Source organism: Symphalangus syndactylus, chromosome 14 (assembly GCF_028878055.3).
Source record: "Symphalangus syndactylus isolate Jambi chromosome 14, NHGRI_mSymSyn1-v2.1_pri, whole genome shotgun sequence".
Taxonomy (NCBI): domain Eukaryota; kingdom Metazoa; phylum Chordata; class Mammalia; order Primates; family Hylobatidae; genus Symphalangus; species Symphalangus syndactylus.
Window position 1 is genome coordinate 95,647,725 of NC_072436.2, and position 23,346 is coordinate 95,671,070.

Below are 23,346 nucleotides of genomic sequence, written 5' to 3' on the forward strand. Positions count from 1 at the left end.
GGATGGACTGAGGGGACTCGGAGAGGATGAACTGAGGGGACTCAGGGGAGGATGGACTGAGGGGACTCGGGGGAGGATGGACTGAGGGGACTCAGAGAGGATGGACTGAGGGGACTCGGAGAGGATGGACTGAGGATACTCGGAGAGGATGGACTGAGGGGACTCATGGGAGGATGGACTGAGGGGACTCGGAGAGGATGGACTGAGGGGACTCGGGGGAGGATGGACTGAGGGGACTCGGAGAGGATGGACTGAGGGAACTCAGGGGAGGATGGACTGAGGGGACTCGGAGAGGATGGACTGAGGGGACTCGGAGAGGATGGACTGAGGGGACTCAGGGGAGGATGGACTGAGGGGACTCGGGGGAGGATGGACTGAGGGGACTCAGAGAGGATGGACTGAGGGGACCCGGAGAGGATGGACTGAGGATACTCGGAGAGGATGGACTGAGGGGACTCAGGGGAGGATGGACTGAGGGGACTCGGAGAGGATGGACTGAGGGGACTCGGAGAGGATGGACTGAGGGGACTCAGGGGAGGATGGACTGAGGGGACTCGGGGGAGGATGGACTGAGGATACTCGGTGAGGATGGACTGAGGGGACTCGGGGGAGGATGAACTGAGGGGACTCGGAGAGGATGGACTGAGGGGACTCGGAGAGGATGGACTGAGGGGACTCAGGGGAGGATGGACTGAGGGGACTCGGAGAGGATGGACTGAGGGGACTCAGGAGGATGGACTGAGGGGACTCAGGGGAGGATGGACTGAGGGGACTCGGGGGAGGATGGACTGAGGGGACTCAGAGAGGATGGACTGAGGGGACTCGGAGAGGATGGACTGAGGATACTTGGAGAGGATGGACTGAGGGGACTCAGGGGAGGATGGACTGAGGGGACTCAGGGGAGGATGGACTGAGGGGACTCAGGGGACGATGGACTGATGGGACTCGGAGGAGGATGGACTCAGGGGACTCGGGGGAGGATGGACTGAGGGGACTCGGGGGAGGATGGACTGAGGATACTCGGAGAGGATGGACTGAGGGGACTCGGGGGAGGATGCACTGAGGGGACTCGGAGAGAATGGACTGAGGGGACTCGGAGAGGATGGACTGAGGATACTCGGAGAGGATGGACTGATGGGACCCAGGGGAGGATGGACTGAGGGGACTCGGGGGAGGATGGACTGAGGGGACTCAGAGAGGATGGACTGAGGGGACTCGGAGAGGATGGACTGAGGATACTCGGAGAGGATGGACTGAGGGTACTCAGGGGAGGATGGACTGAGGGGACTCAGGGGAGGATGGACTGAGGGGACTCAGGGGAGGATGGACTGAGGGGACTCAGGGGAGGATGGACTGAGGATACTCGGAGAGGATGGACTGAGGGGACTCAGGGGAGGATGGACTGAGGGGACTCGGAGAGGATGGACTGAGGGGACTCGGAGAGGATGGACTGAGGGGACTCGGGGGAGGATGGACTGAGGGGACTCGGGGGAGGATGGACTGAGGGGACTCGGGGGAGGATGGACTGAGGGGACTCGGGGGAGGATGGACTGAGGATACTCGGAGAGGATGGACTGAGGGGACTCGGGGGAGGACGGACTGAGGGGACTCGGAGAGGTTGGACTGAGGGGACTCGGAGAGGATGGACTGAGGGGACTCGGGGGAGGATGGACTGAGGGGACTCGGGGGAGGATGGACTTAGGGGACTCGGGGGAGGATGGACTGAGGGGACTCGGGGGAGGATGGACTGAGGGGACTCGGGGGAGGATGGACTGAGGGGACTCGCGGGAGGATGGACTGAGGGGACTCGGGGGAGGATGGACTGAGGGGGCTCGGAGAGGATGGACTGAGGGGACTCGGAGGAGGATGCACTGAGAACGCTCTGGGAAGGATGAACTGAGGAGACTCATGAATAGTCTCTCCACTACTCTATGAGAGATGACCACATTTGAGCAGACACTCAGTTGGAGTCACCCCATGCACACATGTGCACATGCAGCCAAGCCTCTTCCCATACTATTAGCTGGTGCAAGTTCCATCCCTGGATTTTAAGCATGGGTCGCCTGGAAGAGCTTTGTTAGAGGAAGAAGAAAGAGGTGTCTCTCAGGAAAATCCTGGTTCCCAAAGTTGCACATTATGTCAGATGTACCTGTCTTTGACGGCTGGGAGAGGTGACAAGACCCTGTCCCAGGCCTGGCCAGGAATGGTGGCTGGTGAGCCCCTGGTTGCAGGCAACCTGGACCTGTCCTGGCAGCACCTGAAGAGGGGAAAGGAGACTTGAGGAGAATGACTGTCCCCAGGCGACCGCCCATGAACACCTGAGCACCCATCTGATAAACAGCCTGGAGCATCCACAAGAGGACTGTGGGTTCAACCATGAGAATGTCAGTGCAGCCACGAGGGAGGGAGGCTAGAGGCTGGCCTCTGTTTTCTGGGTGCCACAGAAGCAAGTGGGAGTCTCATGTAATGCTGGGTAGGGAAAGAAACCCCAGCAATGCCTCAGAGTGAATTTCCTACCAGACCAGCAGGGTGAAACTTCGAGTCAGATTTGAGCTGATTTAAATAAAATAGCAACATGTGTTGCTTTTTGCAGATATAAGCATGTGGAGTATGATTCCTACATGCTCTAGATATATACTTTTAACAAAATGAGACTATCCTGTTCCCGTACCTGTTTATTTGACTCAGCATGATAGCCGAGTGACAGCTTCCATGTATATTCATATATGCTCATCATTATTTTTCATAACCACATCACATTGCATCATTTTAATGTATCATAATTTTCTCAACCAGCCCCATCCAGAAGCTTCTTAACCCAATCTCTTTCTAAGGCCCTCCAAAGGGCTGGAAGAGGGAGCATCTTTATTTTGCTGCTGCCATCAGGGGTCCTGGGAGAGTCCCCTTGGATCCTGATTTTTCAGGGCTTGATGCCTAAGAATGACTGACAAATTTTGAGAACTGTGCCCCAGTAATAACAATAATTAACATTGTTTTCAGCACTCTGGGCCAGGCACTGTTCTAAGCACTTTGTACGTATTATCTAAGTGACTCTTCACAACAACAACCTTCTGAGGTAGGTACTACTTTTATCTCTTTTTATAAATAGGGAAACTGAGGCTCAGAGAGAGAGATTAACTTGTGCAAGACGACAGAGTAAGTGGTTGTGCTGGGATTTGAACTGGGCAGTCTGGCACCAGCATCCACATTTTTCTTTCTTTCTTTCTTTCTTTCTTTCTTTCTTTCTTTCTTTCTTTCTTTCTTTCTTTCTTCTTTCTTTCTTTCTTTCTTCTTTCTCTCTTTCTTTCTTTTTTTTGAGATGGAGTCTCGCTTTGTCGCCTAGGCTGGAGTGCAGTGGCACGATCTCGGCTCACTGCAAGCTCTGCCTCCTGGCCTCATGCCATTCTCCTGCCTCAGCCTCCCAAGTAGCTGGGACTACAGGCACCTGCCACCACGCCTGGCTAATTTTTTTTTTGTATTTTTAGTAGAGACGGGGTTTCACCATGTTAGCCAGGATGGTCTCGATCTCATGACCTCGTGATCCACCCGCCTCGGCCTCCCAAAGTGCTGGGATTACAGGCATGAGCCACTGCACCTGGCCCAGCATCCACACTCTTAATCACCAATTTGTCTAGTTGGCTGAAGAGTTTAGCTGATTATTGACAATAAGCAGTATGTCTTCTTGATCATTCCTCCTAAATTTCGGTAGATTATATTTTGAGGCTTGTACTTAGGGGAAAAAAAAAGAGAGAAAAGAAAATCTGACTCTCCTCTAAAGAGTTTGAGTCTCAGATTCTCTGGGTCCGTAAATCCTGGGCAGAACCCTGCTGACTGGTTGATATGCCACAGTTAATATTTTGAGCTGTTCCTGGGTGGTGTGGCCTGCACATACCCGCCCCCAAGCTCTCCTTACCACCCTCTCCATGCCCTTAGATAGAAATGACAGTGACTATTCCCATTGCTGGTAAAGGGTCATCATACCCTTATCCATCCTATATAAATATGTTTCTGCATAGAAGCTACTTGCCTTGCTGGGTCAAAACCAGTGGTTCTAACTAGAGAGGGCCATGAGGCTGCCTAGTACTGTTCAGTTGTGTATGGTGATGCTGGTAACACACTGGAATCACTGAGACACTTCTGTAAAGTGCAGATGCCTTGGGTCCTATCAAAAGGAACCATGGGAGTGGGGCCTGGGCTTGCAGACTTTGAGAATTGTCCCTAGTGAATCATGTTCCATCTTGGCCAAGGACTCTTGGGATCCAAATTGTTTTCAGCCCTAGGTTTTCTCTGCCTCTACTGCCAGCTTGCAGGACTCTTCCTACTCATTTTGGGCATGTTTGATGCAAAAGTTGATGCTGTGTGGGTACAGACTTCCAGGAGCATGTTGTCTGAAACCTGCAGTGATTTCAGGCTGAGGCTTTTCCTGCTGGGAGCCAGGGACAAGAGTGGATTAATGTCAAGGGTCCCATGATTGTGGACAATCCCAGAGACACTATAAATAGATGGAGAGAAGCTGTTTCTTCCTTTCTCCTCAAGGCAACCACCCAAACAGAAACATTTCATACACTTGCGGTTGAGGAATGCAGTTGGCCACTCTCAAGCTTAAGAGAACGTTGGAGTTTTTTTTTTTTCCTTCTCTTTCTCATTTTCCTTGAAGGAGGATTAGAAAACACACACAGGCACAGGCCACAGGTGCGCACGCACGTGTGCGTGCACACACACACACACAAACGAATGTTTTTTCTTGATCTAAACGAGCACTGTCAAGTCACTGAGTTGATTGTCCTGCTTTCAGTTCAGCATGCCCTGCCAAATCTTACCCATAGAACAGATGCCTATGGCGCTGCGGTGGTGCCCAACAGCTCTGAGTTTCAGCTTCTTCTTCCTGGGACTTAACTTCTCATTCTCCACTGCTGTCATTTGAACCCACAGGAGTAAATTGGTGAGCACCATTCATTCAAATGCACGGTGGGAAGTATAGTGGGGAGATGCAAAAGAAGAATGAAATAACCCACAGAAGATTTCCACACAAGCTGATAAATATACACCTGTGGTTCTTGTTAACCACAGGAGTCAGTGTGGCCCTGTGTGATATAATAAAGAATAAACCTTTGGTCTCTGCCCCTAGTTCCTGGCACCGAGCTCCTAAAACCCTTGTAATTTCCTAAGTGATAGTGGTGCTAGGAGCATCTTTTGTTCTAATATTTAGTCTTTGACCTTGGTTCCTGACACAGAGCTCCTAAATCCCTTGGAATTTCCTGGATAATAGGTGCATCTTTTGTTCTAATGAGGTGACTCTTGGTGGGCCCCTGGATGGGGGATGGCCACTACAAACACCACAGCATGATCAGAGGCTCGGAACATTCAGCCCCACCCCCATCCCCAGGGAGGGGAGAGGAGTTGGATAGTAAATTAATAATTGATTATGCCTTCGTGATGAAGCCTCCATAAAAATCCCTAAAGCACAGGGTGTGGAGGGATTCTGTGCAGGTGAACACATCCATGAACCAGGAGGGTGGTGCCCCCCAACTCCACTGGAACAGAAGCTCCTGTGCTGGGGACCGTCCAGCCCTCACCCTATGCATCTCCCCTTCTGGCAGCTCATCTGTGTTTTTATCTAGCCTCTAGGATAGAAAAAACTGGTAAATGTGTTCCCCTGTGTTCTGTGAGCTGTTGTAAGAAATTATCAAGCCAAAGGGGTTGTGGGAACCCCAGTTTATAGCCAGTCGTGGGTCAGAAGTACAGGTGGCAAGTTGGGGCTTGCAGTTGGCATCTGAAGTGGGGGCATCTTATGAGTCCTTAACTTGTGGATCCCTCACTAACTCCAAGTAGATAGTGTTAGAGCTGAATGGAATTATGGGACATGCATTTGTTGTCTGCAGAGAATTGGAAAAGTGCTTGGTGTGGGAAATCACTTACATATTTGGTGTCAGAAATGTTGAGAATATAGAGAAAAACTGTTTGCTTTTCCTGTATACCCAGGAAGCCCCAAGCCTTTTAAATTATGGTAACAAAAATCAGAGAAATGCAGCAGGCAGTTGGGCTGTATGTACTATGTTTAAGAAAAGAACAATAACAACAACAACAAAAAACCATTAGAACTCACAAATTCTCACGGTGTTGTCCTTCAAATCTTACCCTTGGATGACCTTCTGCTTATCCCCAGGATGCTCCATGTACTGCTCTAGAAGAGCCTTTTCCCTGCAGAAGCCCAGGAGCCCAGCCCCAGAATTCAGAGAGAAGGGACTAACACATCCCACCGTGAATGGGCTTTTAGCCCAGTGCAGTCCTGTCCTCTTGGTTCATTCTGGTGGTAGAATTTTGGGCCATGCACCCTTTATGTAGTTCCTGCCCCTTGGGCCTCATACTCACACCCAGGGGACACTGCAGAAGTTCACTGGAGGTGTCTCCCACAATAGTTCCGCCCCAGCCACACCCGGGGCTCTGCCTTGCAACTCTCCAGCCCTCAGGGGAAGCTACTGCTTCATCCTCTGCCAGGTCTAGGGGTATGAGGGAGATGGGCACGTGGGGTACATCCTCCTAACAGGCAGAGAGCAGGCAGCCTTGTGTGTTGAGACATGCCCCTACCCCAACCACTTTTCCTCCCCATGCCCACAGAAAAGCCAACCTGTGGTGGCTGTTGGCGGCCTTGGGTATAACCTGAGGAAGGGCTTGGGGAAAGGGAGGCAGGGAAGTCATACCGGCTACAGGGAGCTAGGTGTCTTTAAAACTCCTAATTGTGGAATTGTCCTCATGCTTCCTGTCTCTGAACTTGAATTCTGATACTAGACCTCTTGGTAGGGGCCCAGGAGATGAGGTTTGAAGAAGTCACCTTCTGGCATCCCTGGGGTCGCCTAGGCTATGTCTGTGCTTGCTCCTTGTCTGTCAGATTCTGGGCCATTCTGCCTGGCAAGCAGTAGGCAGCAGGTGGGAGCCTGGAGACCACCCAGCCCACACCTTTGTCATGTAGGCAAAGATACTGAGGAGAAGAGAGGGGGCACTGAAGTTCTAAGTCCCTTACCTGGACAGGGTCACTGCCAGGATGAGGACACAGGTCCTCAGGTGCTCCGGTGCACAGCAATGCCACGTGTGCCTGGGAACACAAGAGTCTGTCTGGGCTGTGCCTCCACCCACTGTGCCAGCTGTCTGCCAGCCTCCCTTGCAGGTCACAGACTCTTGTCATGCTATGTCACAAATATAGCTGCTTGTGATCTTCAAATTTCCATAAATGACAGAAAATGGAATCCTCTTGCTTGATGGTACTTTCATGGCATCACCCATCCCAGAAGTGTCGTATGTTTGAGACTTCTTAAGATCAAAAAGTGTTTGCTTTTTAAAGACATGATTCCTTAATGGTGATTTTAAGCACCCAGAATTCTCCAGACAAACTTGCTGAATTACTAAAACCATCCATTTTGCCAAGCTGATCCTGAAACAGAAAAAATGACCTTCGTGGAAAAACTGGCGCAATCCAAATAAAACACAAAGTTTAATGCATTGTAATGTACCAGTGTTAATTTCTTAGTTTTGACAAACATACCCAGCTACATGGGTTCCTCTCTGCTTGAATTAAAAGCCTAGCACACCCTGGGAGGATGTAGCTCCAAAGGAGTGCGGAACCAGCCTGCAGCATCCATTGCACCTGCCCTGGGAAGAAGACTCCCAATCTCCCTTTGAAACGTGGCTCCATCCTGCACCCCAAATTAGGCCCCTGTGGACTTCCACCCACAGCACCCCCCATAGACTCATCTCATTTTTGTGAGGTGGTCTCTCTTTGGGTGGGGGTGGGGTGGGTTCTACACCACTCTGTTGGAGCAAGTCCCCTGGAGAAATGCTGCTTCAGCAGCAAAGAATTATGTCACATCTTCTTTTCTTGGGAAAGAAAGTGGGGAGAGAAAAGAAGAGTGATTTAGGCAGATTAGGCAGCCAGCACCAAGGAAGTTCTGCCAAATATTTTCTAAACTTTATGTTAGAATAATATGATAGTGAAGAGAGTTCTACATATCCTTCACTCAGGAACTCCTGAAGCTTATCACTGGTTTTGGGGAGAGTGCTTTGTCATGGTTAAAGACATTTTAGAAGATAAAAACCAAAAAATGCCTGGAAACCAAGCAAAAAATAGAAGAAACGAGGAAGAAGGAAAGAAAGAAAGAAAGAAAAAGAGAAAAAGGAGAGAAAGAAAGGAAGTAAAGAAAAAGGAAAGAAGGAAGGAAAGAAAGAAAAGAAAGAAAGGAAGGAAGGAAGAAAGAAAGAGGGAGAGAGAGACAGGAAGGAAGTAAAGGAAGGAAAGAAGGAAAGAAAAAGAGAAAGGAAGGAAGGAAGGGAGGATGAATAAAGAGGAATAAAAACCAAGAAGCTGAAAGAGTCTGTGGGTTGTTGAAAGGCACAAAGCGGCTATCTCTGTGGTCAGATTGCTCCATCATGCCCAATCTCTCCACTTGTTTTTCACCTCTGGCTTCTTCCAGTCCTGGGGCCAATAACGGTGTTGGAAATGTCAGCGGTTAATCATGACAGGCAGCTGTGCAGAGCCTGGGCTGGGCATGGCAAAGTTGGAAGCATCACTCAGGCCAGGTGTGGACTGCCCTCTAGCTCTGCTGGATGCGTGTTAAGGTGGTTCAGGGGTGGGGTGGTTTCCCCCAGAGGCTGGGGTAGGTCAGATGGCATGCCTGTCAAACTAGGGTGTGACTACCTGGAGCCAGGAGGCAGCATGCTGGACGATCACAGAATAAGCGAGGCACACACAAATCATCATCAAGTGGTTATTGGAGACCTAGTATGTGCAGGCACTGTGCTGGGTGCTGAGGATACAAGCTGTGACAAAGTGGAAAAGTTCATGCCTGCATCATCCTATAGCAGTGGTTTGCAAAGAATGGTCTCTGGACCACCAGCAGCAGCATTGCCTGGGAACCTGGGAGGAGTGCAAATTGAATCAGAAAGTCTGAGGGTGTGGCCCAGTGTTCTGTGCTTTTGCCAGATCTCTGGCAGGTTCTTAGATGCACTAAAGTTTGAGAAATCCTGTATAGATGACATCCCTGGCACACAGTGTCTGCTCCTGTAAGGGAACCAGCAGCAGTGGTACCAATACATAGGGCTCTGTGTGGTCCCAGCTACCTCTCCGTCCCTATGGGCCCACAAGGACCCTAGATTGCACATAAAATGTAACTGACCGCAGAAAACCCTGAGCTCTTGCGGGCAGGAGCATAATGATGCTGATAATAATACCAACTGCAACAGCTGACGTCCAATGGGCACTTGCTCTGTGTCAGTCACTGATCCAGAAGCTTCACATGGACTAGCTCAGATCGTTTAATCCTCACAACTGTCCAAAAGCAAGCACTGCTATTATCTCCATTTCAGAGTTGAGGAAATGGAGGCATTGAGAGGATACAGCTTTTAGAGAGGAGGCAGCAAATGAGTGGTGTAGATACAGTTGTGTTGGGTTGAGGTTAACTAGGAATCATCCGGGCGGGGCGGAAGGGTTGAGCCTGGTATGATGGCAGCAGGAGAGCAGTCCTGGGGTGAATGCAGGTAACATTAGCTGATGGAAAACCCCAGGGAGGTTTTCCTGCCTCCCACTGATTTCCCTGAATGCCCCTGGGTATTAGGTTGCCCAAGGACTTCCACATTAAGCCCCTCCCTCCCAAATATTGGTGCCTGTGGATCTCCACCATGTTTATTTCGGAGCTTGGGGGAAATCTCCAGCTCATGAATCCACAGTAAAACAAGAGGCTTATAACTTGGGGTGTCATTTCCCCTGACTCTTGGATTGATCCGCGTGTTCATGAGTGCCATGAAGCTAGAGTTCCCTCTGCAGAGCTGCAAGCTGTCTGGAGAGGAAGATGAAGATGTCTTAGCCCCAGGCTGCTCCTTTGAGTGTCTCCACTGAGAGAATAACAGAGCAGGATGTGTCATTAATAAGAATTTGCTTGAAGATTTTGAAATTGAATACTTTTGGAAGGAAAGGACAGGTAGTTGGAAGATTGACCACAGTAGAGGTAGTGTGGCCTGTCTTGCTCACTGAGTGATCTCCCATGTGCAGCTCATAAAAGCCTAGTAAAATATTTTCCTGAAGGAGCAGAGTACGCCCCGCCTCAGGGCCAGGGAATGCCCCAGCTATCCAAGCACTCAAGACCCACGGAGACTGTGAGCGCAGCCGGAGGCAAGGTGAGCCAAGTGCAGACTTGGAGTGGAGAAGTTAAGTCAGTCGCCTGGGAGCAAGAGGGCTCCAGCTGATGCTGGGAAGGCTGGCAGGGATTCCGGGAGATGAAAGCACAGGAGGGGATGCTCTCCATGCCGGGGGGTCAGCTGGGAAAATGTGCGTAGGTAAGAATGGACATGGAGAATGAGTGAGCTACCCCTCGGTTCCCCAGCCCCCTGAACCCTGGGCCTCGGGGGCGCCTGCACGTGTTTCCAGCCTGCAGCAGGCTCCCACAGGGTCATTAACTGCAGCAGGGGAAACACCTGCCTCTGGCTGGTGCCAGGTTTTTTTATGTTGTCTTCATTGCTTCGTGCTTATCTCATTTATGATTATAGAAAAGATTCTTGGCAGCTGTCATCAAATCCTAACAGTGCCTTTAATGTCCCTCGTATATCCTGAATGTGCCAGTAATTCCACTCTGCACATTTATGCCTTTCTTTCACCGGCAATAAAATTTTAGAAAAATATGACTTCAATAGAAATGCCTATGAGGATAATGGAGAACATAAACACACACCTCCTAATGCTTGAAGTAGCTGAGCACACACAGGCAAATAGCATGGGCTGAAGTGGTCTGGGCATTCAAAAAATTGGGCTTGAGGAGGATCAGGCCGTAGGCACGCAGGGCTTTTGCAAGCATTAGAAAGTAAGACTGTTAGTGGGATGGCTGGCCTGGGCTTGTCTTTCTCGGGGTTATCAATGAAGGCACATCATGGGTGATGCATTTAGTTTCTTGCCTCCCTTAAACATTATTCTGTGGCTTCTACTTGGCTGTTGCAGTGATAAGCTGAGGCCCTGACACCATGTTCCTGTCACCTTCCTGTTGTGGCCATGAACAATGCCTTGAGCTCAGCTCTACCTGGATGCTTGGACTCAGCTGTTGCAGCTCAGAGGCTCTGGATGAGCCCTTCAGCATTAGGCCATCTCTTCTGAGATTCTGCTCAGGACTTGGGCCTGGATGATCTGCTGAGCTTCAGTCTCTGCCCTGCTCCCCTCATGGAGGACCTGATTCATCTGGAGCCTCGGACTCCCTATGTAGTGGTCCCTGGGATCACAGCAGCAGTCTTGGGTGAGTTTACATGCCTGTTTTGTCAGACAGGCCTTTCTGATGCTGGATCCATAGCTGCCTGGATCTGCTCCGGGACTCAGCAGCCTTCCAGGTCGTGCTGGATGCCTGCATCTGGACCTCCTGACAGCCCTCATTCTTGCTCTCCTAACACCTACATGGGAGGCCTTGTTGCCCATGCTGCCTGTTGGCTTGGCCCCCATGAGCATCTGGGGACCCCAGTGCAGCACATCTCATGTCCGACAGAGGCTGTATGTGGGTGCCCTTGTACCTCTAAATTCATTTAGAGGCTGATATATTATCAATCAGCAGGTCCTTTGTAAGCACTTCCAGTATCCCTGGCCCTATAGAGGATGGTGGATACAAGACTTTCAGACACACTCCTGCTCTAAAGCATGATGTGCAGTCAAGCCTAATGATGCTCAGCTTTTGCATGTGGCAGATGATGTTCATAGCAGATGCATGTACCCACCAGTCATGTGCCATTCCTGATATCTAAGCCTCGCTTTAGCCCCAAGAGGAACTAAAGCACAGAGCTCTTGGTAAGAAACTCTGAAGCTCCATAGTGCCTAGACACTGAGCAAAGGCCTGAGCAAGGTCAAGTGAAGTCAGAAACTTTCCAGGTCAATCAAGTTTTCAGGGTACATGAATAATTCCTCAACCTTAGTTGCCCCAGAAACCATTCAGAAGTCCATTTGGAGTCTTGCCAAACTGGGAAGGCAGGCAGCCCTTTGAATGGAGGCTGTAAGCTCAAACCTGCCTCTTCCACTACAGCTTACCCACTGTGTATACAGCACACCCACAGATGTTGCCAGAAAGCGAATGGGGCATCTGGAAGCAGGGGCTTTACAGAGAGGACAGATAGCTCTTGTGGGCTGCCAATAACAGGTGTAGTCACCAAGCAGGGTTCCTGGAGCTTGGGAGATGCTCGTTCTCTCCCTTTCCTCTGCTTAGCTCCTAGGAATGGGGCTCAGCTCAAGGTGAAAGCCCCAGGTTCCTTTCTCTGAGTGCAGGGCCTTCTCTCACATGCCAGGGCTTTCTAAGACCCTGGCAACGGTGAAGAGAGATGGCCCCTAGGAAAGGCTAAGGATCCCAATGTCCCAGCAGCTTTGGGACCTTCGCCTTCCTGGGGAATCTCAAGGACTCAGATCCCTGATGGCACGGAGGGGAGGGGAGTGAGAACGGTGAGCGGACTGTCAGGCAGAATGCGTCAGTTGCAGGTACCTGGCTGCTATGGTGGCTGCTAGGACAGCCAGAGCACCACCTCCACACGCTGGCAAAGTCTGGAGGCTGCCACGGCCTTTGAGTTTCCAAACTGGTGAGGAGGTGGGTACTTACGCTGTGCAGTCTTCTGAGGGCCTGGGTAAAATGAAAAATGAGTTAGGGATGAGCCCTCAAAAATTGCTTCAGAGGCTGCGCTACAGAGAACTCTTAAAGACAGCTGCCAAGGCTTATCCCAGTGACATTTGGTAAAACAAACTGGTTATTCAGGTTCTGGCTGGAAGAGATTACTTGGGCGAAGAGAGAGGTGTCCTAGAGACAAGGGGTGCTTAGCTTGGAATAAGAACTACTCTGTAGGGTCCTTGGGGTCCAGGCCAGGCCTTGTAGGATTTGTGACCAGGGGCAGGGGACCTAATGCTCCCTCAAGGAAGGTCAGAGGATCCTAGGCTTGATTTCAGGGCTGTGGCCAGCTTCACTGAACAGTTTCCAACAATGGTCACTGAAGGTCCAGGGAGCACCTGTGGGTCAAATCCTAGGTCTCTCACCTAGGATTTGCATATATGAAATATACATTTTTATCAATGCCTGGGGCTGTGACGCTGTGGGCAAGGTACCCATAGCCCCATGGAAATTCAAGAGAGTCAAAATATCAAGGCGGTCTCTTGTTTCTGCCTCAAGAATGTTCAACGGGATGGTCTTGTGGTAAAGAGGGTGAATAAACCAGACACAGCTGCAAAAGAAAAAAAATCTCTCCTCCCCTTCCAAGCAGCCCACATCCAGTGTTCTTGGTGTTGACTGCCACCGAGGCTCTCCAGCTCTAGGAGGCTCCTCCGGGAAGCTGGAGGGCAGGGCCCAGGAGGTAGAGTCCTCTGAGGTTATGCTTTGGCCTGATGGCTTGGTGGACAAGAAGGACCAAACCTTTGGCACTTATGGGCTTTTTCTAGTGGAGTTCTGTGTAGGTAGAGAGAGAGGTGCTGTGATTGTTCTGAAGTTTCCTAACCTCTTTGTCTTGTTTTGCCTGAGTTTGGGAGTGCACCACCTGAGACCCACCTGGCTCCCCAGCCCTTGCTGGGCCCTCTCACAGCTGCTCTCACAGCCATTCTTATTAGTGTAAGAGCTGATATAGATTAGGGAGGTCTAAATCAGTGCCTACTTCTGCTGAAATTCCTGGCCAGAGCCTCCTTTCTGAAGCCCCAGACTGAAGGGCCTCACTGTGCAGACCAATTGATTCATTCTTGGGGAGAAATCCATTGCCAGGCAGTGCATGGAGCCCCAGTGGGCCACCCTTTGAAGTTATTTTTATTTGGCTGATTTTTATGTTTAATGAGATGTAGTTGAATGCTGAAGGTGGAAAGAAGGGGCCAGAAATCCAGGCACCAAACTTCCCCAAAACATCTCTTTTGAAGACACTTATGGGTAGATCCCTCCGTCCTCCAAACAACCAACCAGCAGGTCTTTAGTGAACAATGACTGTGTGCTAGGCTCTGTGCTAGAGCTTGAAGTGAAGATAGTTTCAGGCCTCAAAGAAGTTTACAGTCCACGAGGGATGTGGGTGGGAGCAGGGTCAAAGGAAGCGCAGGATTCGCACCCATGAAACAACTAAAAAGAAAACCCAAGACATACTTGTCACACAGCATAGGACTTGCCAGTCATGGGAGTCAGGAGGAAGAGCTGTGTGGAATGAGACATCAAAGACTTTATGAAGAAGGTGAGACTCTGGCTTGACCTTGAAAAAAGAGGGAATTAATCAGCTCACAAGAATGTATTGTGTATTTGACATAAAAGCCATGTGGCCAGGGCTTAACTAAAGTAGTAAGCCAGAAGTCTTATAGCTGGTTAAACACACAAGACATGTATCTATGAAAAAGAAACACAAAATAGGCAAACAGGACTCTCCGCACCCCCCCCAACTCTCTGGGGTGGGGGATTGTATCTGCATTATACACTTTTTACTCATTCATTTGCCCACTTCTTTGCAACCAATTTACTCATGCCATTGTTGAGGGACCTATGGCAGGTGCTTTGTGCTGTGGCTAATAAGGCAGAAATTGAGCAAAATAAGCAGTGAGCAGAAGAGAGACTCAGGGGCATGCATGGACAGGAAGGTGTGGGGAAGGGTGCCCTTGAGTTGCATTCTGAAATGAGCAGATTTGGACTGGTTGGCAGAGGAGAGATAGAAATAGTTCATTATTGGGTTGGACAGATTAAGGGACCAAATGTACAGACCATGGAGAAAGACACATGAGACTAAGGCTTAGAGGGAGATACCACCCCTGCCACTCCAGGTCCACTTGAATGGGTTGTCCCCGAGTCTGTCTGCTTTCCAGGTTAGACCCCTCTATGGGTCAGCACTGTCTAATAGAAATATAATGTGAGCCACATGTGTGTATTCATGTTTTCTAGTAGCCACATTAACAAAAGTAAAAAGAAACAGGTGCAATTAATTTTAATAATATGTTTTATTTAACACAGTATGTCTAAAACATTATCATTTCAACATGCATTCAATTTTAACCAGCTATTTTACATTCTTTTTGTTTTCTCTGAACTAAGTCTTTGAAATCCAGTGTGTATTTTACCCTTACCTCACATCTCAGTTCAGACTACTATGATCCAAGTGCTCAGTAGCCACTTGTGCCTTAGTGGACAGTGCAAGTCCCTGTCACAACACACCCACAGCTTCCATACACACACATCTCCTGTGCCCTAGTGCCCAAGATATAGATGATAAATGGACTGGTGTTTTTGCACCAGCCCAAAAGTCAAAATATCTGGGGCCAGGATGGCAGCTCACGCCTATAATCCCAGCACTTTGGGAGGCCGAGGCGGGCGGATCACTTGAGGTCAGGAGTTTGAGACCAGCCTGGCCAACATGGTGAAACCCTGTCTCTATTTAAAATACAAAAAATAGCCGGCGTGGTGGCTGGCAGTTGTATCCCCAGCTACTCAGGAGGCTGAGGCAGGAGAATCACTTGAACAAAAGAGGTGGAGTTTGCAGTGAGCCAAGATCCATGCCACTGCACTCTAGCCTGGGCAACAGAGTAAGACTCCAACTCAAAGAAAAAGAAAAATATCTGGGAGGCAAGTGGGTTGAGTGGAATAAAAGACATGGATAGACAGTAGGAAGATGTCTGTGGGCAGGTTAAGGGCATAAGTGAGGAGATGACAGGAGCTAGTCCTGTTTCTTAAAGACCTCCAAAGCAAGTGTCTTTGAATTGAGGTAGTGACGATCATACCCAAAATCCTTTTCTAGCCTATCCTTTCCCTAGTGACACTGCTTCTGCACTGGGTCTACCCATCAATGAACCCACAAGCCCCCTGATACCTACTGTGTGCCCAGCACTGTTCTAGGTGTTGTGAGAGATAAAAGAAGCACCTTAAGAGATAAGATAGAGACTTTGAGAAAACAGCCATAGGGAAAAGCCCCATGTGCAAATGCCCCATAGGCAGTACTTGGCAGTGACTGAGTTTCCATTAAGACAAGAGAGGAGAGGGAAAGCCATGGAGCCTTGGAATTCCCAGCTGCTGAACTGTATGGAAAGGAAAGGGCAGAGGTGGAAGGGCCAGAAACCCTTGGTGATGCCTGGGCTCTGCTCCTTAATATGACTGTGTGATGCCAGTCACGGCACTAGCTTGCCTCAGTTTCTTTTTCCTGATCCAGAGAATGACATTTGCCCAGCCTGTCTCCCAGGGTGCCTGTGAGGATCCAATGAGATTGGGCATGGGAATGAAGTCTCACCGAGAGGTAAGGAGTAATTAATAGTAATAGTAGGCTGGGTGTGGTGGCTCACGCCTGTAATCCCAGCACTTTGGGAGGCCGAGGTGGGTGGATCACCTGAGGTCAGGCATTTGAGACCAGCCTGACCAACAAGGTAAAACCCTGTCTCTACGAAAAATAGAAAATTTAGCTGGGCGTGGTGGCAGGCTCTTGTAGTCCCAGGTACTCGGGAGGCTGAGACAGGAGAATTGCTTGAACCCGGGAGGCAGAGGTTGCAGTGAGCCACTGCACTCCAGCCTGGGTGATGGAGTGAGACTCTGTCTCAAAAAAAGGTAATAGTAATTACTGTTGCTGCTGAAAAACTTGGCCCAGCAAGACCTTGAAGAGCACCAGAAAGGAGCAGCTAAGCCAGTGTCACATGTCTACAAAGACTGAGGTTTCCTTGGATCTCTGTTCTCTCTGCCTGGAGGGTCTATCCCTCTTTTCTCTGCCTACAATGTCCTTCCCATCCTCTAAGACCTTGGACAGACCCCACTCCTCTAGGAAGCCCATCTGGATTTGAGGCTCCTTATTCTGGGCCCCCGTAGTGTGATACCTATGTCCTTCTGTTTCATGTTCCCATCAACTGCTTGTGGAAATCTCCTCTATTGGACCAGGAATGACTAGGAGGTGAGACTTTTATATGATTCATTTCCAAATCCTGGGATACCCAGTGGATTCCTATTTCCAGATTTGAGCTGACTTTTGATAACTCTTTTGTCTCTGGAGGCTTTGTAGGGAAAAGAGGTTCTAGGCTTCTATGGCCTAAATGGGCTCAGCCCTGCCAATGTCTCTGACTCTTCGCTGAATAAAGATTTAGAGGCTGTTTCTGATTTGGAAATTGCAGCCGGAGTTTTTTTAGTGCCGTTTTCCAAAGTCAACATTCCCAAGCAGAACTGGAGTGGAGAGGAAACAGTGCCCCCAGACCTTGGAGGGAAGGATCAGTGTGGTTCCATTATTTAATTAGGCTGAAGAATGCTCAGAGATGTGTACTGAGCAAGAGGAGGTGGGGGTACCAGGGAAGGGGGATGCTATGTGTTATTGGACCATCCTCTGGATCTGGAGAGGAAGCCTGGGGTGGGAGGCAGAGCATGGGGCAAAGGGTTAAGGCTCTGGCTTAAGAGGCAACTAATTGTATGTGGTTACTCATTGAGGGCCTCAGTTTTCTCACCTGCCAAACATGGACATGGTTGTTATGTCTCAGAATTATCACGAGATATTATTTTGGCAATCTTCATAAGAAAACTTTGAAAAGCTCGAAAAACCCCACTGTGGTCTAATGGAAAATACTCTGGGTCATTTGTGGGCTGTGTGATCTTGGTTAAGTCCCAGTTCTCTCTGGACCTGAGGTTACTCATTTTAAAAAAATGAGATGTTGGATTGGATGATCCTGAAGCCTGCTTAAGTTCAAAATGTTTATATTTGCTCTTCCGACCTGTGGAGACTGAAAGACACACACACATAATCAGTTTGCATTTCAAGGCACACTGATTGGCCAGTGTTTGTGTATCAATAAATTACTGCCATTGTCAGCCAATCATTGAGCACTGATAGTGTTGAGAACCTCTCTTGACCTGTGCTTCTCGACATCTTATTGTTTGGTTGCTGCATTATCATTGACTTCACGTGTGCCCATGTCTTGTGGTCCATCTAGAACAACACTGTCCAATAGAAATACAATATGAGCCACATATGCAATTTTAAATTTTCTAGTAGCCACACTAAAAAAGTAAAAAGAAACAGGAGACATTTTAATAGTGTATTTTATTTGACCCAATATATCAAAATATTATCATTTCACCATGTGTTCCATATAAAACATATTAACAATATAGTTTTACGTTTTTTAATGTTAAAATACACACACTCCCTAGTGTGCATTTTATACTTACAGTGTGTGTCAATTTGCATCAGCCATATTTCAAGTGCTCAATAGCCACATGTGGCTAGTGGCTCCCATAGTGGACAGCACAGATCCAGATTGCAAGCTGCTTAAAGGTAGGGGTTGAATTTTGTGATATTTAATACTTGGAAAGAGCTTTAGAGTTTAAATGCCCTTTCTGCTATATCATGTCATTCTGTCCTTACTGCTGTCTGGTGAAGTTGATACAGTCGTGAACACCATTTTATAGATAAGGAACCTGAAGCTTTGGGGAGATCAAATGCTTGCTCGAGGGCGTAGCATCAATAGAAGCTGAGCTGGGATTTGAACTCAGATATTCTGGTTCTAAGTGTAGAAGGAGTTCTAACAGGGCAGCTACCTTCATTTATTTGTCCATTTACTCTGATTTGTTTGTTACTTAATCTAGGTCCATGCTCTGTGCCTGGTGCTGATATTAACCAGATGTGATCCTTTTGTATTTTAAGAGGAGGCAGAAATGGAGAGGTTAATTTTGATGTTTCTATTTCTTTTCTTTTTTCTGTGTGTTTAGGTTTGAGAGAAAGATGAGGTCGGAGGATGACTCTAGCATTCTTGTCAGCATCTTTATCTTTTTAACTGCAAGCCTGCTTCAACACATCCGGTGAACCAAGGCTAGAAAACATTCCTTGTGTTTCAGGCTATATTTCCTCTCATTCGTTGTCTTCTGGCTACATAAGTTCCCTGCCCGGCTCCTCCTTCCTCCTTGGCCTGTATCCATCACTGAGCCGGGAGATGCTTATCACATACACTCTGTGTTAGACCTGACTTTGGCCAAACTAAACTGTTCTCTCTCTCTCATGTGGTGATCTTGGCTGATTGTTTTTAGAAAGGGAAACCCTCATTTACTTTCCTGACACGGACTTTAATTCTGGGAGCCAGAGGCCTTCCTGTTGCGAGGCAGGGTTGGTCTGTGTTGCTCTGGGGGGAGCCTGATGTCCTCACAAAGTCCTAGCTACATACTACTCACTAGAGGTGCCAGGTGGTGGCTCTTGAAAACTAGGGAGGGGCCCCAGACCGGAGGGCAGGTAATGGAGATGCTGGAGGCAGAGCCCACTATCAAGTACTGGTGGTCATCTGGAAGTGCTGCCAGGAGGCCATGTTGGGAATGAGGAAGGAGCAAGGGTCAGGGTTTGAGGCTCCTGAGCCAAAGTAGACAATACCACACTCAGAACCATAGTCAGGGGCTTAGTCAGGAGCTGAGGTTTGAGAAGGAGGGAGCCCCTTTCCAGGAGGGACCATGACTTGACCCATGTTCTGTGTCCTCCCTCAGTGCATTGGTACATAGGGCATCACAGAATCCTTGAGATGAGGGAAACTTAGACGTCAGCTACCCTGAGCTCCCACTTCATTGATACCAACATTGCCTGCAACAGTGGGTTCAATTAGTGCTTTGTGGAGTCCTGGTGTTCCCAGGGGTGTCTCAGGGGTAGGGGTGTCTCATGCAATATTTGGGACATAATTACTGTATACTAAAATATTATTCATTGTTTATCTAAAATTCCAGTTTAACTGGATGTCCTATGTTTTCGTTTGCAAAATGTAGCAACCCTATTCAGGGGGTTTGCCAGTAGCAGAGCGGAGGGCTCAGAGGGCAGGGAATTCCACTACCCACCCACCATTTTAATGAGACCAGCTCTACTTTTATCTGACAGTGGTAGTTAAAACAAAACTAACTAACAAAACAAATCCCTCCCCTTTCGTGGTCTCTGATTGTATCAGTCAGGGTTCCCTAGAGGGACAGAACTAATAGAACATATATATATACACACGTGTATATATATATATATGAACATATATATATACACACGTGAACATATATATATATACACGTGTGTATATATATATGAACATATATATATACACACGTATATATATATGAACATATATATATACACACGTATATATATATGAACATATATATACACACGTATATATATATGAACATATATATATACACACGTATATATATATATGAACATATATATACACACGTATATATATATATGAACATATATATATACACACGTATATATATATGAACATATATATATACACACGTATATATATATGAACATATATATATACACACGTATATATATATATGAACATATATATACACACGTATATATATATGAACATATATATATACACACGTATATATATATGAACATATATATATACACACACGTATATATATATGAACATATATACACACGTATATATATGAACATATATATACACACGTATATATATATGAACATATATATACACACGTGTGTATATATATGAACATATATATATACACACATATATATATGAACAGATATATACACACGTGTGTATATATATGAACAGATATATACACACGTGTGTATATATATGAACAGATATATACACACGTGTATATATATGAACAGATATATACACACGTGTGTATATATCTGTTCATATATATATATATATATACACACATATATATATGGGAGTTTATTAAGTATTAACTTACATGAACTCAGGTTCCCACAACAGGCTGTCTGCAAGCTTGAGGAGCAAGGAGAGCCAGCCGGAGTCTCAAAACTGAAGAACTTGGAGTCCGATGTTTGAGGGCAGGAGGCAACTATCACAGGAGAAAAATGTAGGCTGGGAGCCTAGGCGCATCTCACCTTTTCACATTTTTTTGCCTGCTTTATATTAACTGGCAGCTGATTAGATTGCACCCACCAGATTAAGGGTAGGTCTGTCTTCTTCTGAGCCCTCTAAACTGTTCCAATCTCTGCCTGTTACCCAGTTCCAAAGTTGCTTCCACATGTTTGGGTATCTTTTTAGCAGTGCCCCCATATTTTCGGGTATCTTTTCAGCAATGCCCCACTCTACGGTACCAATTTACCGTGTTAGTCCATTTTCATGCTGCTGATAAAGACATACCTGAAACTGGGAAGAAAAAGAGATTTAATTGGACTTACAGCTCCACATGGCTGGGGAGACCTCAGAATTATGGCAGGAGGCAAAAGGCACTTCTTACTTGGCAGCGACAAGAGAAAAATTAGGGAGAAGCAAAACCGGAAACCCTTTGATAAACCCATCAGATCTCGTGAAATTTTTTCACTATCACGAGAATAGCACAGGAAAGACCAGCCCCCATGATTCAATTACCTCCCCTGGGTCCCTCCCACAACATGTGAGAATTTGGGAGATACAATTCAAGTTGAGATTTGGGTGAAATACAGCCAAACTGTATCACAGACCAAGGAAGAATCCTAGACAGTATTATAGAGAAGAGATTTGGACATAATACCATTCATGAACGAGGGTTACTCATTTCCCCCAGTATAAGATAGGTCAAAGCCATGTTAAGGGAAGAATATAAGTCTCTTCTGATGACCAGCCAAGGAATTCTGTTATTGTTGTTTTAAGGGATGGATTCTCATGATGGTGAGTTAAGGTTGGGAAAAAGACAACTGCATTCAGAAAGGGACACTTCTCTCTATCCCTGCCCTCAAGTTGTCCAAAGACCTTGAGACCAGGGTGTACCCTCCCTTGCTTCCTAAAGCAGCAGATGCCAGGCTGGAAAGAGGCCCCAGGAAGTTCACAGGAGGCTGCTGGAGTCTATCCCATTTGCAAGGGATGGGGAGGGACCTCAGGAGTTAGGAATTGATACTTCAGTGAAGAGAGGGAGAGCCTCCAGGGGAAAGTGTGGAGATGGTTACGGTCCCCACCCCACCAGGGATGAAAGGGTTAAAGGGAAGTGAGGGGAAAAGGGGAGAGTTAGGGAAGGAGAATGCATTTTTTAACTTTATTTATTTACTTATTTATTTTTATAGAGATGGGGTTTTGCTATGTTGCCCAGACTGGTCTGGAGCTCCTGGCTCAAGTGATCTACATGCCTTGGCCTCCCAAAGTGCTAGGATTACAGGTGTGAGCGACCATGTTTGGCCAAGAAAGCATTCTTATCACTCTTTTTCTGGAGGCCTAGGCAGCGAGGTGTAGTCCCTTGTGCAATGCAGAGAAGCCAAGTACAAAACATGGTGCTCAAAATTGTACAAATTGCCACCCCAACACCTGCTGCATTGCCTATTGTTTTAGAACTTTGGAACAATTACCTGATTTTATCAGGAAAAAGATCAGCTTTAAATTTTCAAAAGAGTCAGTGTGGAGTCAGCCAGGGGAAAGTAGGTGAGGGGGTTCTGGTGTGGGTTGGTGGCAGCTCATTTTTCCATGGCATGTGCGTGGAGGACTCTCTCTCTCTCATCTAGCAGGTCATGTGGAGTGTCTGTTTGCAGAAACAGTAAGACAGCTCATCACTTTCATTCCAAGATGGAGCTAAAGACAAAACCCTAAGGGATCAAAAAGGAAGGGGCCTATTCTGTGGGCCTGAGGTTTTAAGTATTTGGCTTCCACATGAGATTTCAATTTGAAGAAAGAGTTCCATGGCTAAAACAGTTTGGGAAAACCATTGCTCCCCACAATATCCACAGTAAGTGGTCTTCTGTCTTCAGTGAAACAGCCAACTAAAAACAAAAGTGTGTGTCAAATCACCCATAAACTGGGAATTTCCAAGCTGAAGTGGAGCCTGGGATCCTAAGGTACTAAGTCTCAGATGGGTCGTGATCATGCTTTGGCTATTTTACTAGTTGCTAGAAAACACTTTGGTGCTGTGCTGAGATGTTCACAGGTACAGTGCCTTGATAACTAGTTGTTGGTGTGCCATGAGCACATCTTAGGGCCTGTGGGCACATCACAGTGCTTGGTGATGACTTAATGGGCCAATCTTACATTTTCATTCCTGGCAGTGGTAACACAGGTTGTGCAGCCTTGGACAAGCATCTTTCCTCTGCAGTGCTGAGAGTCAGGAAGCTGCTCTGTGAACGCCCAAATCCAAAGAGGTTTTTTTTGTTTGTTTTTTTTGTTTGTTTGTTTGTTTTGGTGTGTGTATGTGGGTGTGTATGTGATAAAATATACATAACATACATTTTACCATCTTAGCCATTTTATTATTATTATTATTTGATAAGGAGTCTTGCCCTGTTGCCCAGGCTGGAGTGCAATGGTACAATCTCGGCTCACTGCAACCTCCGCCTCCTGGGTTCAAACAGTTCTCCTGCCTCAGTCTCCTGAGTAGCTGGGATTACATGCACCCACCACCACGCCCAGCTAACTTTTGTATTTTTAGTAGAGACGGGTTG